Here is a 14,502-nt window from a genome sequence, read left to right as displayed (position 1 = left end):
CACACTTCTTAAACAGAACTAGGCCCTCAACAGTGGTAGGAAACCTGGGTTATTGAGGGGAGTAGCTTTCTTTGAAGAGCCCCCCAGGGAGCATGATAGGTTCCTGTGGGTGAGTTCTAAATTAGAGCCTAAAGGGAATTGAAGTCAAGCCTGGGAGGGGTGAAGGAGCTGCTGTATGTCAAGTTGAGCTCAGGAGAGTGAAGAACCTGTTGTTTAGAGGTGAATACTGGAAGGGGACTGAGCTGTTGTGTGATTTGGCTGGAGGGCTGAGACCCTGAAGCCCTTGTGAGGCAGTCTGGGGAGGAGATCAGCTGAGTGTGATTGCTCTGGCCACAGGAGGTGGGTGAGGTAAAGAACCTTGCAATGCCACGTCCAGATGTGAAGACATGACCTAGAGGTAAGGATGTGTGTTTACAGAGGGGTCTGCTGGATGGGACACTATTATTTCAGATTTCTTTGCCTGTGCTAAAGAGGTGCTGTCTGATGGCATGACCCTGGTTTTTCCTATAGCAGATGGAATGGGCTGGAGACTTGCATAAGGAGAATCCCCTTCCCAGGCTATGCTGATGTGGGAGAGGTGTAGTAGCAGGATGCCATGTTAGGGCTGTCTTTGCTGCTTGTGCTGAGTTCCCCAGTGGTATGAGTCACAGCTAAATAAAAGACATCTCTCTGAAAAATAAGTAAGTGAACTTTCCAGGGAACCCAGAGGCTCAGGGGATCGTAAAGCCCTTTGTAAGTGAGACTGTGTATGTTTGCTCCTAGAATGACTTTAGTATGTGGAGAATTACATCCTTCTAGTATGAAAAGTAGTGTGGTCCCTAAGTGTGATTTGGATTGAAAGTGTTCCAGAACACCTCTGCCTTTCCAGGAATAATTTGAAAATGGGCAAGTTTGCCCTCTAAATAGCCTTCTGTGTAAATGTGGGTGTGTCACATGTGAAGAAAGCTCTGTGTATGTTACTCATGCCTGGTGCACATCATGCAGGTTTGTGAGGTGTGAGTAAGTCACAGATGTGCTGTGCATGGATCACATGTGGACAGTATGCAAGTGTCATCCATGGGTATATGAGCTGTGGCATGCACTTGTGTGGTATACAGCTCGTGCGTGAGTGTGAAGTGCATGTATAATATACGTGCACTTGGTGTGGCTGTCATGCCTATGTGAGAGGTGTGGAAATATGGGGATCATACGTATGTGAGGTCAGGCAGTAGGTGAAACATTTCTGATTAAGGAATGCTGTCCAGGGTTTTGGGAATCTGAGTTCCCTATCCTCTGAGACACTTATTTGCCTTGTTGAGGGGTAGTGAATCTTTAGCCAGCAAGCATGGCACTGCATACAACATTCAAGATTGATTTAATGCTATGCCAGCCTGTCTGAAACTATTTTCTGCTGGCGAAGCAGGAAGGTTCTGTGTAAGAAAATTGAGATGCTACTGGAAGTTGCAACAATAGTGCAATTATTCATATTATGGTACTGCCACAACTGCAGCTGAGATCAAGGCTTTATTGTGCAAGGTGCTGTGCATATGTAATATAAGACCATCTTTACCCAAAGGTAGTCATCATCTAAATAGACAAATGGTGGGAAAGGAAAGAAAGTGACATACCCAAGGCCACACAGCAAGTCAGTGGCAGAACTGGAGCCAGAACTAAAGTCTCCCAAATACCAGTGACTTAACCACTAGCTTATGCTGCTTTCCCAAATGAAGCACTAACATGTTACTCCAAGTTTTATGATGATCATGCTCGCTCTCTCCCTTCCAGTGCATGGGACGGGGTGAAAATTTCATTCAGGGATATAGTCTCATAAAGGAAACAGCAAAGCTGTAAGTGATCCTCCTCCTGCAAGCTCTTAACAGTTAAGTGTTCTATCAAACTCCCCCACACCTCACTGCATGCTAGGCACCAGGGAGGAGACAGAAGCTATCTGGCCAGGACTACAGTTCAGGATGACAATCACCTCAAAATAAATATGCTTCCCCATAAGAAACATGGTAGATAAACCCTGGGATGGAAGGACAGGTAACTCAGTTTTTCAGGTGCTGATTACAGCAGCATCAGCCAGAAGGGAAGTTAAAGCCTACTGAAACTTATTGAGTGGTTGCCAGAGGAGCCAACTTGAGATCTTGTGATGAGATCCATTTAAAAAAAAGGGGGGGAGGGTAAAACAGGCACCAAAGGTCCCCAACAAGTCGTCATCCTACAGCTCTGAAACCTGAGGAGCCTTAATAGGTTAGGAGACAGTGGTCTTAAACCCTGTCTTGAAGCCACTTGCTTTGTAGAGAACTTGTAGCATTTATGAAGTGAGCTGTAGCTCACGAAAGCTTATGCTCTAATAAATTTGTTAGTCTCTAAGGTGCCACAAGTACTCTTCTTTTTGCGAATACAGACTAACACGGCTGCTACTCTGAAATGTAGCATTTATGATGACTGATCTGGAAATCTCTGATTTGTTCGTGAATGCTTTCTGCTTGTCAGATGCTACCTTGTTAGTGTCTGCAATCTGGGATGGATTTGAGTTGCTGGCTTTCAGGAAAGGAAGTTGGGGGGCAGAGGAACCTAAAAGACAGAAAAACAATAAGTCGCTGCCAAAATGTCTTAAATCAAGATGCTTCCTTTCTGACTACACTAAAGCTCGGGCTTGTCAGCAAAGGAAGCCAGGACCTGATTCAAAGCTCGCTGATGTTTGGGGGTGAAACTCCCATTGACTTCAGTGCATTTTAGATTAGCCCCTTGAATACAAGATTTTAACTGGGTGAGAGAGCAGTGCACAGTCAAAATGCAGGGTCAAATAAACTATCTAAGGTATGTAATGATCCTGTTTACCATAGCATCTGAGAACCTCACACCTTGTAAAGATTGATCTTTGGGCTTGTCTTCACTACTGCACTAAATGAGTACCTCTGTATTGATGCAAAGTGGAATTTGCCTGGTTTGGGGGGCGGGGAGAATGAGCTACATTGGCTCAGCCACTTGAGGATTAGGGTCCTTGTCTTAGTCCTACTAAGGTCAATAGCAAACTCCTTCTGACCCCAGTGGAGCCAGGATCTGGCCCTCTATGAGCAGGTAAAGCATGTATCCTCCTCTGTCCCTATTTATATACTTTACTAAGATTGGCTGCTTTTCAGGGCAGGGTTTGTCTGGGATCTGTCCACCGGAGCACCTCCTTCGGATGCTACATAGCAAGTGCATGCACACAAGTTCAGGTCTTCCAGCAAGAGCATTCAATGGCAGGTCCTCAGCCCTCTGGCCAAAGCCTCCTGACTTCTTCCCTTTTCCAAGTGGAAAAACAAATCCAAGGTCAGGACTAAACACAAAGGCACGGTGGGGGAGAACCCTGCCCGTGGGAAGTTCTAGTCACAATAGTTGAACTCTTCAGAGGGGCTTCAGTCCATCTGGCATTTGCTGGTCCTCCAAGCACTATGTATAAATAGTCTTTTCCCCCTTCTTTAGCATAGGGACCCTGTGCTCCCTTTCTGTGAGGCTAGAGGCTCTGCTAGCTACTAGGCTTCAAGCTGGGAAGTTCAATCACCTACTCCCTCTCCAGGGCTGCCTACTAATGCTTCCTCCTCTTAAACTCCTCCAAACCTGGCATGGCTTGCAGGTGTGGTAGGGCAGGGCTACTCCAAACAAAATCAGCTCCTTATCCCCTTCTATGCTGGTGGAGTTTATATGTCTTATTAGACTTTTTATTATATATACACATACAACCCCTAGTCCAATGGGATGCTATTAGATCTACAAGACACCATACATTTAATGTTCCATTTCCAACCATAATATCTAGGCTAAAGAACTTGGGCTGGGATTTCCAAAGCTGCCCAAATGAGTTATGAGCCCTGTACTGGCCCTTGAAAGAGAAGAAAGTGGGCAAGAACAGTCCAGCCTATCCCATTCCAGGAAGTATCTTCTGAGCAATGATCCTGGGGACCTCAGGGCCAGATGTAGGAAGACTCTTGCCTTTTCTTTAAGGGTCTAGGACTGGGACCATTGTGTTGTAGAGGGAGGCAAGGCTTCTTTCTTGCTCCAGTTCAATCACCCAACCTGTGACAAGCCCAAATCTAAATTCAGTGGGAGTTGGGTACCTAACTCCCATAATTGCCTTTGAAAATCTCAGCCCTCAAGCTTTAGGGCTCTGGGGCACCTTGTATTTTTTTCTTTTGAAGGAAATTGCTGTCCCATGAGGGGCTCTGATGCCTGAAGGTTCCCGTTTATGCTGTGATGAATCCAGGCACTCGCTCAAGCTGAGCCTGTTGCTAAGGCATATCTTCCTGTCAATGACATTGTCTTAAATGGACTCTTGCTGTAATAACATTTGCAGTAATGAAATTGCCCAGCTGTGCAGGCTGCTTTTAACAGCAAAAATATCTGAGTCTACTACAAAGGGAGATCTAAATGTCACAGAGAAAAGGTTTCTGTTTGTTGGAATGGAGCAGCTATGGCAGCTGCTGGGGACTGGGAGAATAAAGGCTTGCTGCAGCTCCATTAAAGGAGAATCAGGGAGGGCTTTTTTGTGTCTGAGAATGATCGAAAGATGTCCAAGATCACAGATCTGTAATATACATGCAAATGTAACAAGACAAAAATCAGCTCCCCTTTTGCTGTTACTGAGTTGGGACTGGTCTTCCCCCTCCCCCCCCCCGCCCCCTTGAAGTAGTTGATGACACAAGGCAGAGAGCTCAGGAAGTGAGATGTCCAGTGACTGGGTCAGACGGATGTCAATGATAAAGGTGTAAATCTGGAGTAACTGCGTTGTGACAGCAGGGAAAAAACTCAAACTCCATCTCATTTACACCCATGTAATTTGGGAGTGATTCCACTGAATGTAGTGGGATTACAATGTGAAACAAGCATAAGTGAGATCAAAATCAGACCCCACATATATACTTCTGTGTATGGAACACCTGGAGGCTCATGACCTTGGGAGGAAGAGTTGAGATGATGATTCTCACACAGCACTCTGCAAACATGAACTAATTACTCAAAGGAACTCCACATTATCCCCATGAGACCAATGAAGAAACAGGCGCACAGAGATTAAGAACCCCTCTGGTTAGATTGTTGTGGTGCATCACAGAAGGCACTACCACAGTGCATCATGGGAGATGTAGCTCATCAAGCTAGCCTGAGCCATAGAGAAGAATGGGGGCATGAGGCACCCAAACTCGCAACTCCCATGAGGCATGTGGTAGCTTGGGTGGACTCTGTTTAACATTGAATTGACCCACAATGAAACACGTCAATTGTTGCTTTTCAAACTGAAATACTTCAATATTTCTAAATTTTTTTTTAAACTTTTTCCATTTCATGCAAAATTTCGAGTATATTTTACTTTTCTTCCCAGTTTGGGATAAAAACAAATCGTACTAAAATTTCCCCTGGGATGGAAACTCCAGTTTTCAGTCTGTTCTACCTGAGATGCTTTTGGCCTGATCTGCAGATCTCATGGGCTTGTATTGGTGCTGTGAATTTTCAGTACTTCAGATAATTTGAAACATTTTTAAAGGGGTTTGGTTAAGTAGCAAAAAATCACTGTCCACTCTTGAAAACTTGGCTGCATGAATTTAAGGGTATGCCTACACTGCAGTTGAGAGGTCTGATTGCAGTATGTGCAGACATGCACAAACTAGCTAGATCAAAGTTAGCTTTGAGCAATGCTAGCAGTGAAACCATGGCTGGTAGCTGTGCCTATGTACCTGAGGTCCTAGGCAGGTGGGCCTCATCCCTGTACTTAACAATGCTGCTGCAGCTTCATTGCTGCTATTGCCTGCGCTAGCTTTGTTCTGCAATCGCACCTCCCAATTGCCTACTTTCAGTGTAGGTTCTGTTTGGTTAGCATGAAAGCTGGGGTAAACAAAGGAAGGGTTAGGAATTCAAGGGGGCCAGGGTTTTATCCTTAGAAGTGAAATGGAAGACTCCCATTTACTTCAACAGAGCCAGGACTTTGCCCTAGACTTTACTTCTTCGCTTTGCCTCAAGTCTTCTGAGTAGCAGCTGTTCCAGTGACATGAAGGGCTACAACAGTCCACTACATTTTTCTTCTGGCTTCTTAATGGTAACAAGATCTGGGTCTCAAGCTTCCCTCCACCTAAATCCCATGCTAGGGAGAAAGTGATATTTCAGTAGAGGCAGAAAAAGCCTTTTGTTGTATGGGGAGGGAAATATAAAAAAAAAGAGGGACAACACTGAAGCTGGTGACTTAGCCTGAGAAAGGGCAACTCATGTCAGTTAATTGGACACGTTATCTGGCTATGAAAGGAATGGCCTTTCCATTGTGGGAATGTGTGGTGCAATGGGAAGGGAGATGTCTGCTTTTCCAACTATGGCTTTTAGCATGAGATGGAAAGGTCACAAAGGACAAAACTGGAAGGGATAAAATCCAACCCCCCAAAACTGACCAGCTCTGCAACTGGGCCTGACTTGAGGGAAACAGATGGTGAGGAATTTTGTGATCTTAATTATCATCCCTTATTAGCATTGTGGGAACACTCTCTGGGCCCCAAGATCAGAGCCCCATTGTGCTAGGAGCTGTACAGGCATATAGTGATGCAGTCCCTACTCCCAAAGAACGCACAAGACGGACAAATAGGGGAAGAAAGGAACCATTATACTCATCTTACTGATCTGGGTGCTGCATGATCTGATTGTTTATGGATTGTCAGCTGGCTTGAAGACCCAGCACAACTGGAAGCATGAACTTCCAGGTGTAGGAATCACTGAGGACTCTGGAGGGACTTCTTGTAGGATTTGGTATGAAGTTTGGGTGAGGAACTGAACTTTCTCTCTCCCTTCCATGTACCGCAAGATAGAAACACCTTGAAACAAGTTGAGCATCCTAATTTGTAGGTTGAAATCCTGGCAATAGTGAAGGCTCCCCTGAAGTGAGGATCTGGGAAACGCAGCCTTTCTAAGAACCTTAACAGCAGTACATAGTATAGGAAAAGAGACAATGGATGCTACAGCCTTGTATGAATCCCAGGCACCAAAACAACCCCTTTTGAGGAGGAGGCGGCTGCTCATTGCCTGTCCCTCCAGGATCCTGAAGTTTGACCTATTAAATGACACTGCTGCTGGATGTTTTCCTTCTCTCATCTCCCTTTGGAAGGAAATGTCTTGAAAGAAACTTGAAGGGCTGGAGCCAGCTTTGCAAGATCCATTGGGCCTTATGGGATGTGACAGCAGGTAAACAGATGTGTTCAGGTGGGGAAAGCCACATCACATCTAGGTGCACTTGGCCTGCATCTCTCTGGCTGGCTGATATTGCTCAAAAGAGAGGAGGTGAAACGAAGCTTTGTTCAACCCCATCTGTATGGGGTTCAGTTCTGCTGGATCAGCAATGTTATTCCTTTCTGGAGTGGTGATTGATATGGAACTAGTTCCACATTTGGCCATGATCACACAGCTCTGTCAAGGCCCTGCTCTCCTCCCCTGCAATACCTCCCCTATCAAACCAGTTGGGGGCCTAACTAAGGAACTCACATGATCCCCCATCTCTGTAGCACCCCAGTCTTTGCATTTGTCCTCACAACACCCCTGTGAGGAAGGGCAGTACTGTTACCTTTATTTTATGCAGGGGAACTGAGTCACAAAGACCAAGTGACTTGCATACACAAAGCCTAGGGCAGAGCAGGGAATTGAAGACAGGTCTCCCAAGTTCTAGGCTAGCCATTAGACCATCCTCTCCCCTCACAAAAGTCTGATACCAATTTTTGTTGATGGACCACAATCTTTATCTGCAGCACCCCCTGATATCCTAGTCCTGAGTCCTTCACCCAGTATACTGATGTGTAGATTTCCCTGCTTACCCTTGCACAATTCCAGTGCCCTAACCTATAGCACCCTTGCTATTCAACTCATTGGCCTTTGTAAGTACTGCCACGCTGTGTGGGTGGCTTGTTTTATTTAAAAAAAAGCTCCACCCAAATGAGAGCTGCACTATTGCCACCCAAACTCCTCATTTGCCATGGCATTACATTATTGAGCTTTTAAAATGCAAGTTCCTTATGTAGATGATGCAGGAGAAATAAGCTGCTCAAACTTTTCCATGAGCCCTATTTCCCACTGACTCACCACATGTGATCCAAAGTTATTATTGTTTGGCATCTGTTCTGTGCCGTTTGTGAAATTAATCACAGAAAACCAGAGCTGGAAAAGACTAGATCTAGTAGGTCTCTCTTAGTCAGTGCAGGATTGTTCCCTGCAGTATATTTCCTAGTGCTCTGTCCAGTTCAGACCTAAATGATGCAAATCATGGGTCTTCCTCCATATCCCTTTAAGATGAAGAAGGCTTGACCCAGTTCTCAGAGAACAAATGCTCACAAATCAGTCCCCTGAGTAGGCAGGCCATGGAAACTTAACTGTCCTCTAACTCGTATCGTGCCTCAAGGCCTGCACTATAGCATGTGATAGCTGAAGTGTGTGCACACAGGAAGATTGCACTACCTCTCTGCTTGTGCTATACTTGTCCTGTGGATAAACAGAAGACTTGTGGGCCTGATTCTCATACACACTAAGGCCCCTTTACAATGCTTTTGCAGTGACAAAATATGCTGACCATATAATGGGTGTCGGTGCAGTATAAAGGGCCTCTATTGTAAATGAGAACTGCATCTTTGATGTCTAAGGATCATCAGTCCAGTTACTTTTACCATGGCTAAAATCCCAATCTCTTCTGCCCTGATCATGTAAATACTTAGGATTTAGCTAGCGTTTGTCCTTATTATGTTTGTCTTGGCCACTCCAGCCAAGATCAGGGCCCCATTATGCTCAATGTTGCACATACGCATAGTAAGAGACAGTCCCTGCCCTGAAGAACTCCAATCTAAATAGTCATGACAGTGAAAGGTTTCCCCATTGTACCAAAGGGAATGGGCGGGGGGCGGGGGGGGGGGAAGCAAGGTACTAAAAGACTAACTTGTCCCGAAAGTTGCAATTGGGAGTTCATGGCCGAGTCAGGAATTGATCTCTGCTCTCCTGGGTCCAGGGTCTAAACCACAAGGACTTCCTCGCACCTAGAAACCAACTAATAACCAGTCTACAAGGGTCTCATGCTATCATGCCATGCCAGTGTGTCCGTGATCTCAGCTCTCTGTAGCATGCTGTTTAAGATCTGTGGCTTTGCAGAATGCAGCCCCACTCCAGGTTTTATTGCTGTCATGCTCCGACTGTCATTTTATGAGCCCAGAGACCTGCCTGTGCCACTCTTGTTCATTTCAGAAAACACTTTGCAGAACAAACGAAGGCGAGAGGCAAGTGAAGCAGGAGCACTTCTGAGGTTGAATCTTTTGTTCTTTTTTTCCTCATTACTTTCACTGGCTTTTATGATCTTTCTTCATAGGTTTCCTGAAAGCAACAAGGGCATTTATTACATGAGCACGAGGCCTTGGGAATCTCCTGGAGACATCATTCCTGCTATTATCTTCCTCACATGAGGAGCAGTTGTTTGTCGGCCTTGCTCACTCCTTCTTTTGCAGGGAGGAGAAAGGATGCTGGGGATTTTTCATTAATCACTTTTATACCAAGAGCTGAGGGTCCTGTCTGCATTCCAATCACTTCTGATCTCTGTTACCATTTTTCATAGCAGCACTTATGGAGGTTGTCTAATGTGCCTCAAATTGGCGGCATAAATGACCAGCCATTCAGTGTCCAGAGTGAAGGTTTAAACTTCAGTGGGGAAAACCTATTACAGCTGTCCCTTTTTCTCTCACTGTTTCTCTTTTCTCAGAAAGGTGCTGTGGGTGGGGGCTGGGCAGTGGCTAGTTTAGGGTAATGAGAAGGTAGGTGTGAGTTCAGATTTCTGATCTTTAGCTGGCATGTGGTGTGTTGGGAACTGAAAATCCAGCTTAAGAATCAAATGGAGGGGAAAATACTCTAGTAGCTTCACAAATGACTTCCAGCTGGGGGAGATCAGCACAGCACCTCTTTTGGCTTGCAGGATTCAATGGCTCCCTATGAAGCATGAGGCTCTGAGTATTAATCTAGCACTTCAGGCCAGGACTAGTTTCTTACTAAGTGTTTGTAGAGCACCTAGCACAATGACCCTCTATCTTTATTGGTGCCTTTTGGCGCTACTGGTGCGAATGTATAATAGCCCTTTTCCACAAGGGCACACAGGGAGTTGCAGGATCTAAGGTTCATAGAATATCAGGGTTGGAAGGGACCCTGGAGGTCATCTAGTCCAAACCCCTGCTCAGAGCAGGACTAATCCCCAAGTTTTGCCCCAGATCCCTAAATGGCCCCCTCAAGGATTGAACTCACAACCCTGGGTTTAGCAGGCCAATGCAAACCCCTTCCTCGTCTCTCCTGCCCCGATCACTATGTAATAGGCTGGTAAGGCAGCTTTATTTCACTTCTACTCTAGGAAGTGGTGCAGACATCCCTCCTCCAAAGCCCAGGATGAAAGGTGACAATGGGCAAGTCACTTCCTCTGTCTGGTTCCCCTCTCAACCTTTTCTTGTGTATTTAGCTTGTAAGCTTTTTGGGACAGTGGGGTGTGGGTACAATGGGGTCTGATAGTGATTGGAGCCTCTATGCCACTTTTAATCCAATAATAAAAGCTGAGGATCAGTTGCTGGGCCCAAAAATATTGCTAGCCACAGCCCAAGCTAGCTGTGAGACCATCTTGCATTAAACGGGCACATCCAAGTCAGAGGGTCTATGCATGCTGGGAGTGTGAAGTTGTGACTGGCAAGAGGTGAGGCAGACTTTCAGAAAAGCTTCTCAATGCTGGTATGGTTAGGTGGAGCTAGATGTAAGGCAGAAAGAAAGCCCTTGTTTCCCCAGTGTGGAGCAATCTGCAAACAGCTGCTGTGGGGATCCAGAGGGGGAGAGGGGCTCTGTTTTGGCTTTCAAGCTGGACCTACATCAAACTCATTAATGTCAATAGGAGGGAAATTGATTTGAGCTTTTGTAACCCTAATGAATCCCTTGCTGGTTACAGTAAATTTATTCTTTTTGATTTCCTTTGTTTCATGGCTTTTTTTTATTTTAATGTTCCTCTTCTGGCAGCAGTTTCTTTTATTTCTCTCCAGTTTAAAAAGATGTGGTTGATTCCAATTAAACACCCCCTTTGGGATTATTAAAAATGCAGACGCCCCCCATTTCCATGGTAACGTGCCCTCTTTCATGGATTCTGAATGAAGAGCTGAAGTATTTTGAGGAACTCTTCCTCCCTATCCTCTTCTTCCCCCCCCCCCCCCCAACTATTTGTGCTACAGGGAGCAGCTGTTAGGATGTCAGTATCTCTTCTCCCACTTTTAGCCTTGGCTAAAACATCATACAATATCTGGATTGCAAACTTTCTTGAGCACACCCTAAAGTGAAGCTAGCATCCCTGCCTCCTTTAAAAGAAGGAAAACTCCAAGAAGGGAGCAGAGTCTAGAGGTTAAAGTAGAGCAGGGAATGAGGCCAGATTTCCTGGGTTCTAGTCCCAGTTCCACTAATGGCTCAACTATACCTTTCTGTATCCGTTTCCTGAGCTGTAAAACGAGGCTAATACTGACATGACTTAGTATGTTTCATGTCCTAAGCCTCTCCGCTCATCCATAGCTTAGAATCAGAACTGAAGTGTTCAAACTGTGCAAAAAAAAAAAATTCACTTATGAATGAATCACCTGTTAATTTCTTCTTTTGTATCCTGGAAAGGAAACTTCATTCTCAAAGCTTATGTCAGATGCTCTGGGATGTTTAGCAGTTCAATAAAGTTTCCACAGGCTTTAAAATTAGAGCAAGTTCAAACTTGTATGTGGGTGTAAATATGACTAGGTACTTGCCTCAGTGAATTCATATATGGGGATGTGGATCTGGGTAGTTATGCGAGTGGCTTATGCAAACGTTTCTTTGTGTGCTTACTGTTCACATGTGGTGGTTATGGGGGTGGTCTGCAGTGTGCACATGTACAGGACATGTGCAAGCCTGTCTAAACCCAGAAGGGAGCAGTGAGGTGAGGAAATTGAAATACCTGCTGTGTCCTTGACATTTTCTCCCTTCCGCCTGTAGTTAAGAAGCTGGGTCTTGTGTGAAATGACAGCTTTGCAGCTGTTAATTATTGACCCTTCATTTTTATAAAGGCTGTATTTTTACCATCAAGTGCTCCATCTCCCCAAGGGGGAAAAGGAAACCAGACCAGCCAAACAACTACCTAAATAGCAAGAGACTGTCTCCTACAAAGCACTAGGTTTTGTTTGGTTTTTTTTTTTTGTTTTTTCTCTGCTGTTCTGTTCCTCTCTGCCACTCAATGACCGCTCACCTCCTGACTGAAAGTAGCAGAGCTTCTGGCTGAGGCTTCTATGCCCACCAACAGACTAGATTTAAGGGGTGAAAAATCTCAATGCAGAAACGCTGTTTGCAGGTGGCCTAAGGTATCCTAATGTGGCTTTTGAGTGTCACGCAGAAGCAAGAGGATTCTCTTTTGTAAGCTGTTTCTCAGGAGCAAGCGCACACTCTTTTTTTTTTTTTTTTTTTTTTTTTTTTTTTTTTTTTTTTTTTTGGAAGGCCAGTGTCCCCGTTGTTTATGCAAGTACTGGAATCTTCCCCTTATCTCATTAAGTGGGGGTGGGGGGGTCTGCTTGTCATGCAAGCGTCCACCGTTTTTTGTCTGTCCAAGGTAATATTAAGGTCCACTGACTTTGTTAGCTTTCCTTGGGAGGGTCTCTCTCCTGCCATGCAACCAGGTCCCCCTCATTCATCCTTGCATGCATCCAAACACCCCCAAAGTTGTGCTTTTTGGGTTTTTGTTGTTAACACTGTACTCTGACTTCCATCTTAATACTTCCATGCTCTTGCACAATGCAGCATCGCAGCGTGCGCCATTATAACACCAACAGACCCCAGTCGTTGGTGGGTGAGATTGAACTGGGGACCTCTGGAGTTTAGTGCATGAGCCTCTACAGCATGAGCTAAAAGCTAACTGCTGTAGAGCAGATCATTCTCTCTCTAAGTGGTCTTGGTGCCACTAGATGGGACAGAACACCACACCCAGGTATGTGGGTTACACTATACAGTGGGGTTTTCTGCTGAGTGGCAAATGCTTGTGATTCACTGTCCTTGAGATGATGATGATGATTGATGATGTTGCACACTCTCAGTTTTCCCCACTCTGGACAGTTTATCCAATTCAAGCTCCTCCTGTGACCATGATGCATGTATTGCAATACAATACTTGTATGCCTCTCGAGCTGATAGTCCAACTGAACTTTCACTGAAGCTTCAAAAAATTGGCTGGCTAGCTCCCCCTACCCCATTCCCTATTTTTAGGCTGTTTTCGCCCCCCTCCCACTATGTTCCAAACAGAGCTACAGCAGAGGCTGCTCTTGTGTTTGTTTCCAGCCTGAGTTTGCAGATCCAAATGGATCAGCACTGGTGCAGTCTGCCATATGGGTGCTCATCTGAACTCATGGCATGTCTGCACTGGATTCGGGGGTGTGACTGCAGCTTTTGTAGATGGGCCTGAGCTACTCTTGATCTAGCTAGCATGAGTACCAATAGCAGCAAAGGTACAATGGTTTTGGGGCAGACTAATTGCTTAAGTAAGGTCCCAAGCTGGAGGGTTGGTCCTACTTGGTGTCTGTCTTAAAGCTCCTGCTGTTGAATGCATAATAATCTCAGCTTTCACTTTTAAAAAGAAGCTTCTAGCCCTCATGGTTGCAGAGCAACACTTGTATCACCTTTTCAAGCTTATCCTAAATGCCCAAACCAGAAGGCCAATTATAAAGAACCAAAACTTTAAGGGGGAAAACCTTATATTTAAGCCAAGCTCATGATTGAGTGGCCTGACTCAAATTTTCCAATGGTTGGAGTTGGTAATACTGGGCTTGCCAAAATACTTTGATTCTGACCCTTTGCACATCTGCATGATGCTAAATACTCAAGTAACTTGGCAAAGGCAGGAGCTGCATGCTGCTTTCCCTGCCTCATTCTGTTTCTGGGCTGTCATTTCAGCAACATCTTTAACAAATGAAAATCCTTCTTGGAGTCAATAGTAATTATAGGAATTTATCACAATTGCCAATCAAGGTGTTCTGGAGAGACTCATCTTTCTTGTTTTAAATTAGCTTTCACCACATGCAAACTACAAGTTTATCTTTAGGAAATCAATAGCAGGGAAATTACAGCTTTCATGGAGTGATATAACCTCCCAGCCATCTTATTATGCATAATTCCTCTGGCAGCCTTAGATGGGAATTTTCAGGGAGGGAGGGGGTTCTATTTCAGCATGGTAGGAATAGAAGAGTCCAGGTTGCATGGAGGGTGAAGAGAACACCAAACAAGATCAATATATATTTAGCAGGCTAAGAAAATAAGATTCCAGAGGGAGGAAGGGTGGCCATCACTGGACTGGGATTCAAGATCTGAGTTAGCTTCCTAGCTTTGCCACAGACTGACCTTGGACCTTGAGTCACTTGAGCGCTCTGAATTGTTGCTGAAATATTCAAGGCTTTTGATCTGGGTGTGTTGTAAGCAAGAAGAGCGCCATCTGCCTTCAGTTATATTGGGGCTGATGCT

At 45.0% G+C, this 14,502-nt stretch overlaps 1 long non-coding RNA gene across 3 annotated transcripts in view; it reads left to right on the top strand.

Moving 5' to 3' along the window:
* The window catches only part of LOC119848789, a 110,618-nt gene continuing 96,116 nt past the window's right edge, over positions 1 to 14,502 (top strand). For all 3 annotated transcript variants that reach the window (XR_005290338.2, XR_006277130.1, XR_006277129.1), the window contains exon 1: positions 1 to 397. This is a non-coding gene — a long non-coding RNA (uncharacterized LOC119848789). The remainder of the gene's footprint in view (positions 398 to 14,502) is intronic.

The sequence above is a fragment of the Dermochelys coriacea genome, chromosome 26 (assembly GCF_009764565.3).
Source record: "Dermochelys coriacea isolate rDerCor1 chromosome 26, rDerCor1.pri.v4, whole genome shotgun sequence".
Lineage (NCBI taxonomy): Eukaryota > Metazoa > Chordata > Testudines > Dermochelyidae > Dermochelys > Dermochelys coriacea.
The sequence above is the reverse complement of the archived record's forward strand: the minus strand, read 5'-3'. Positions and strand labels throughout refer to the sequence as shown.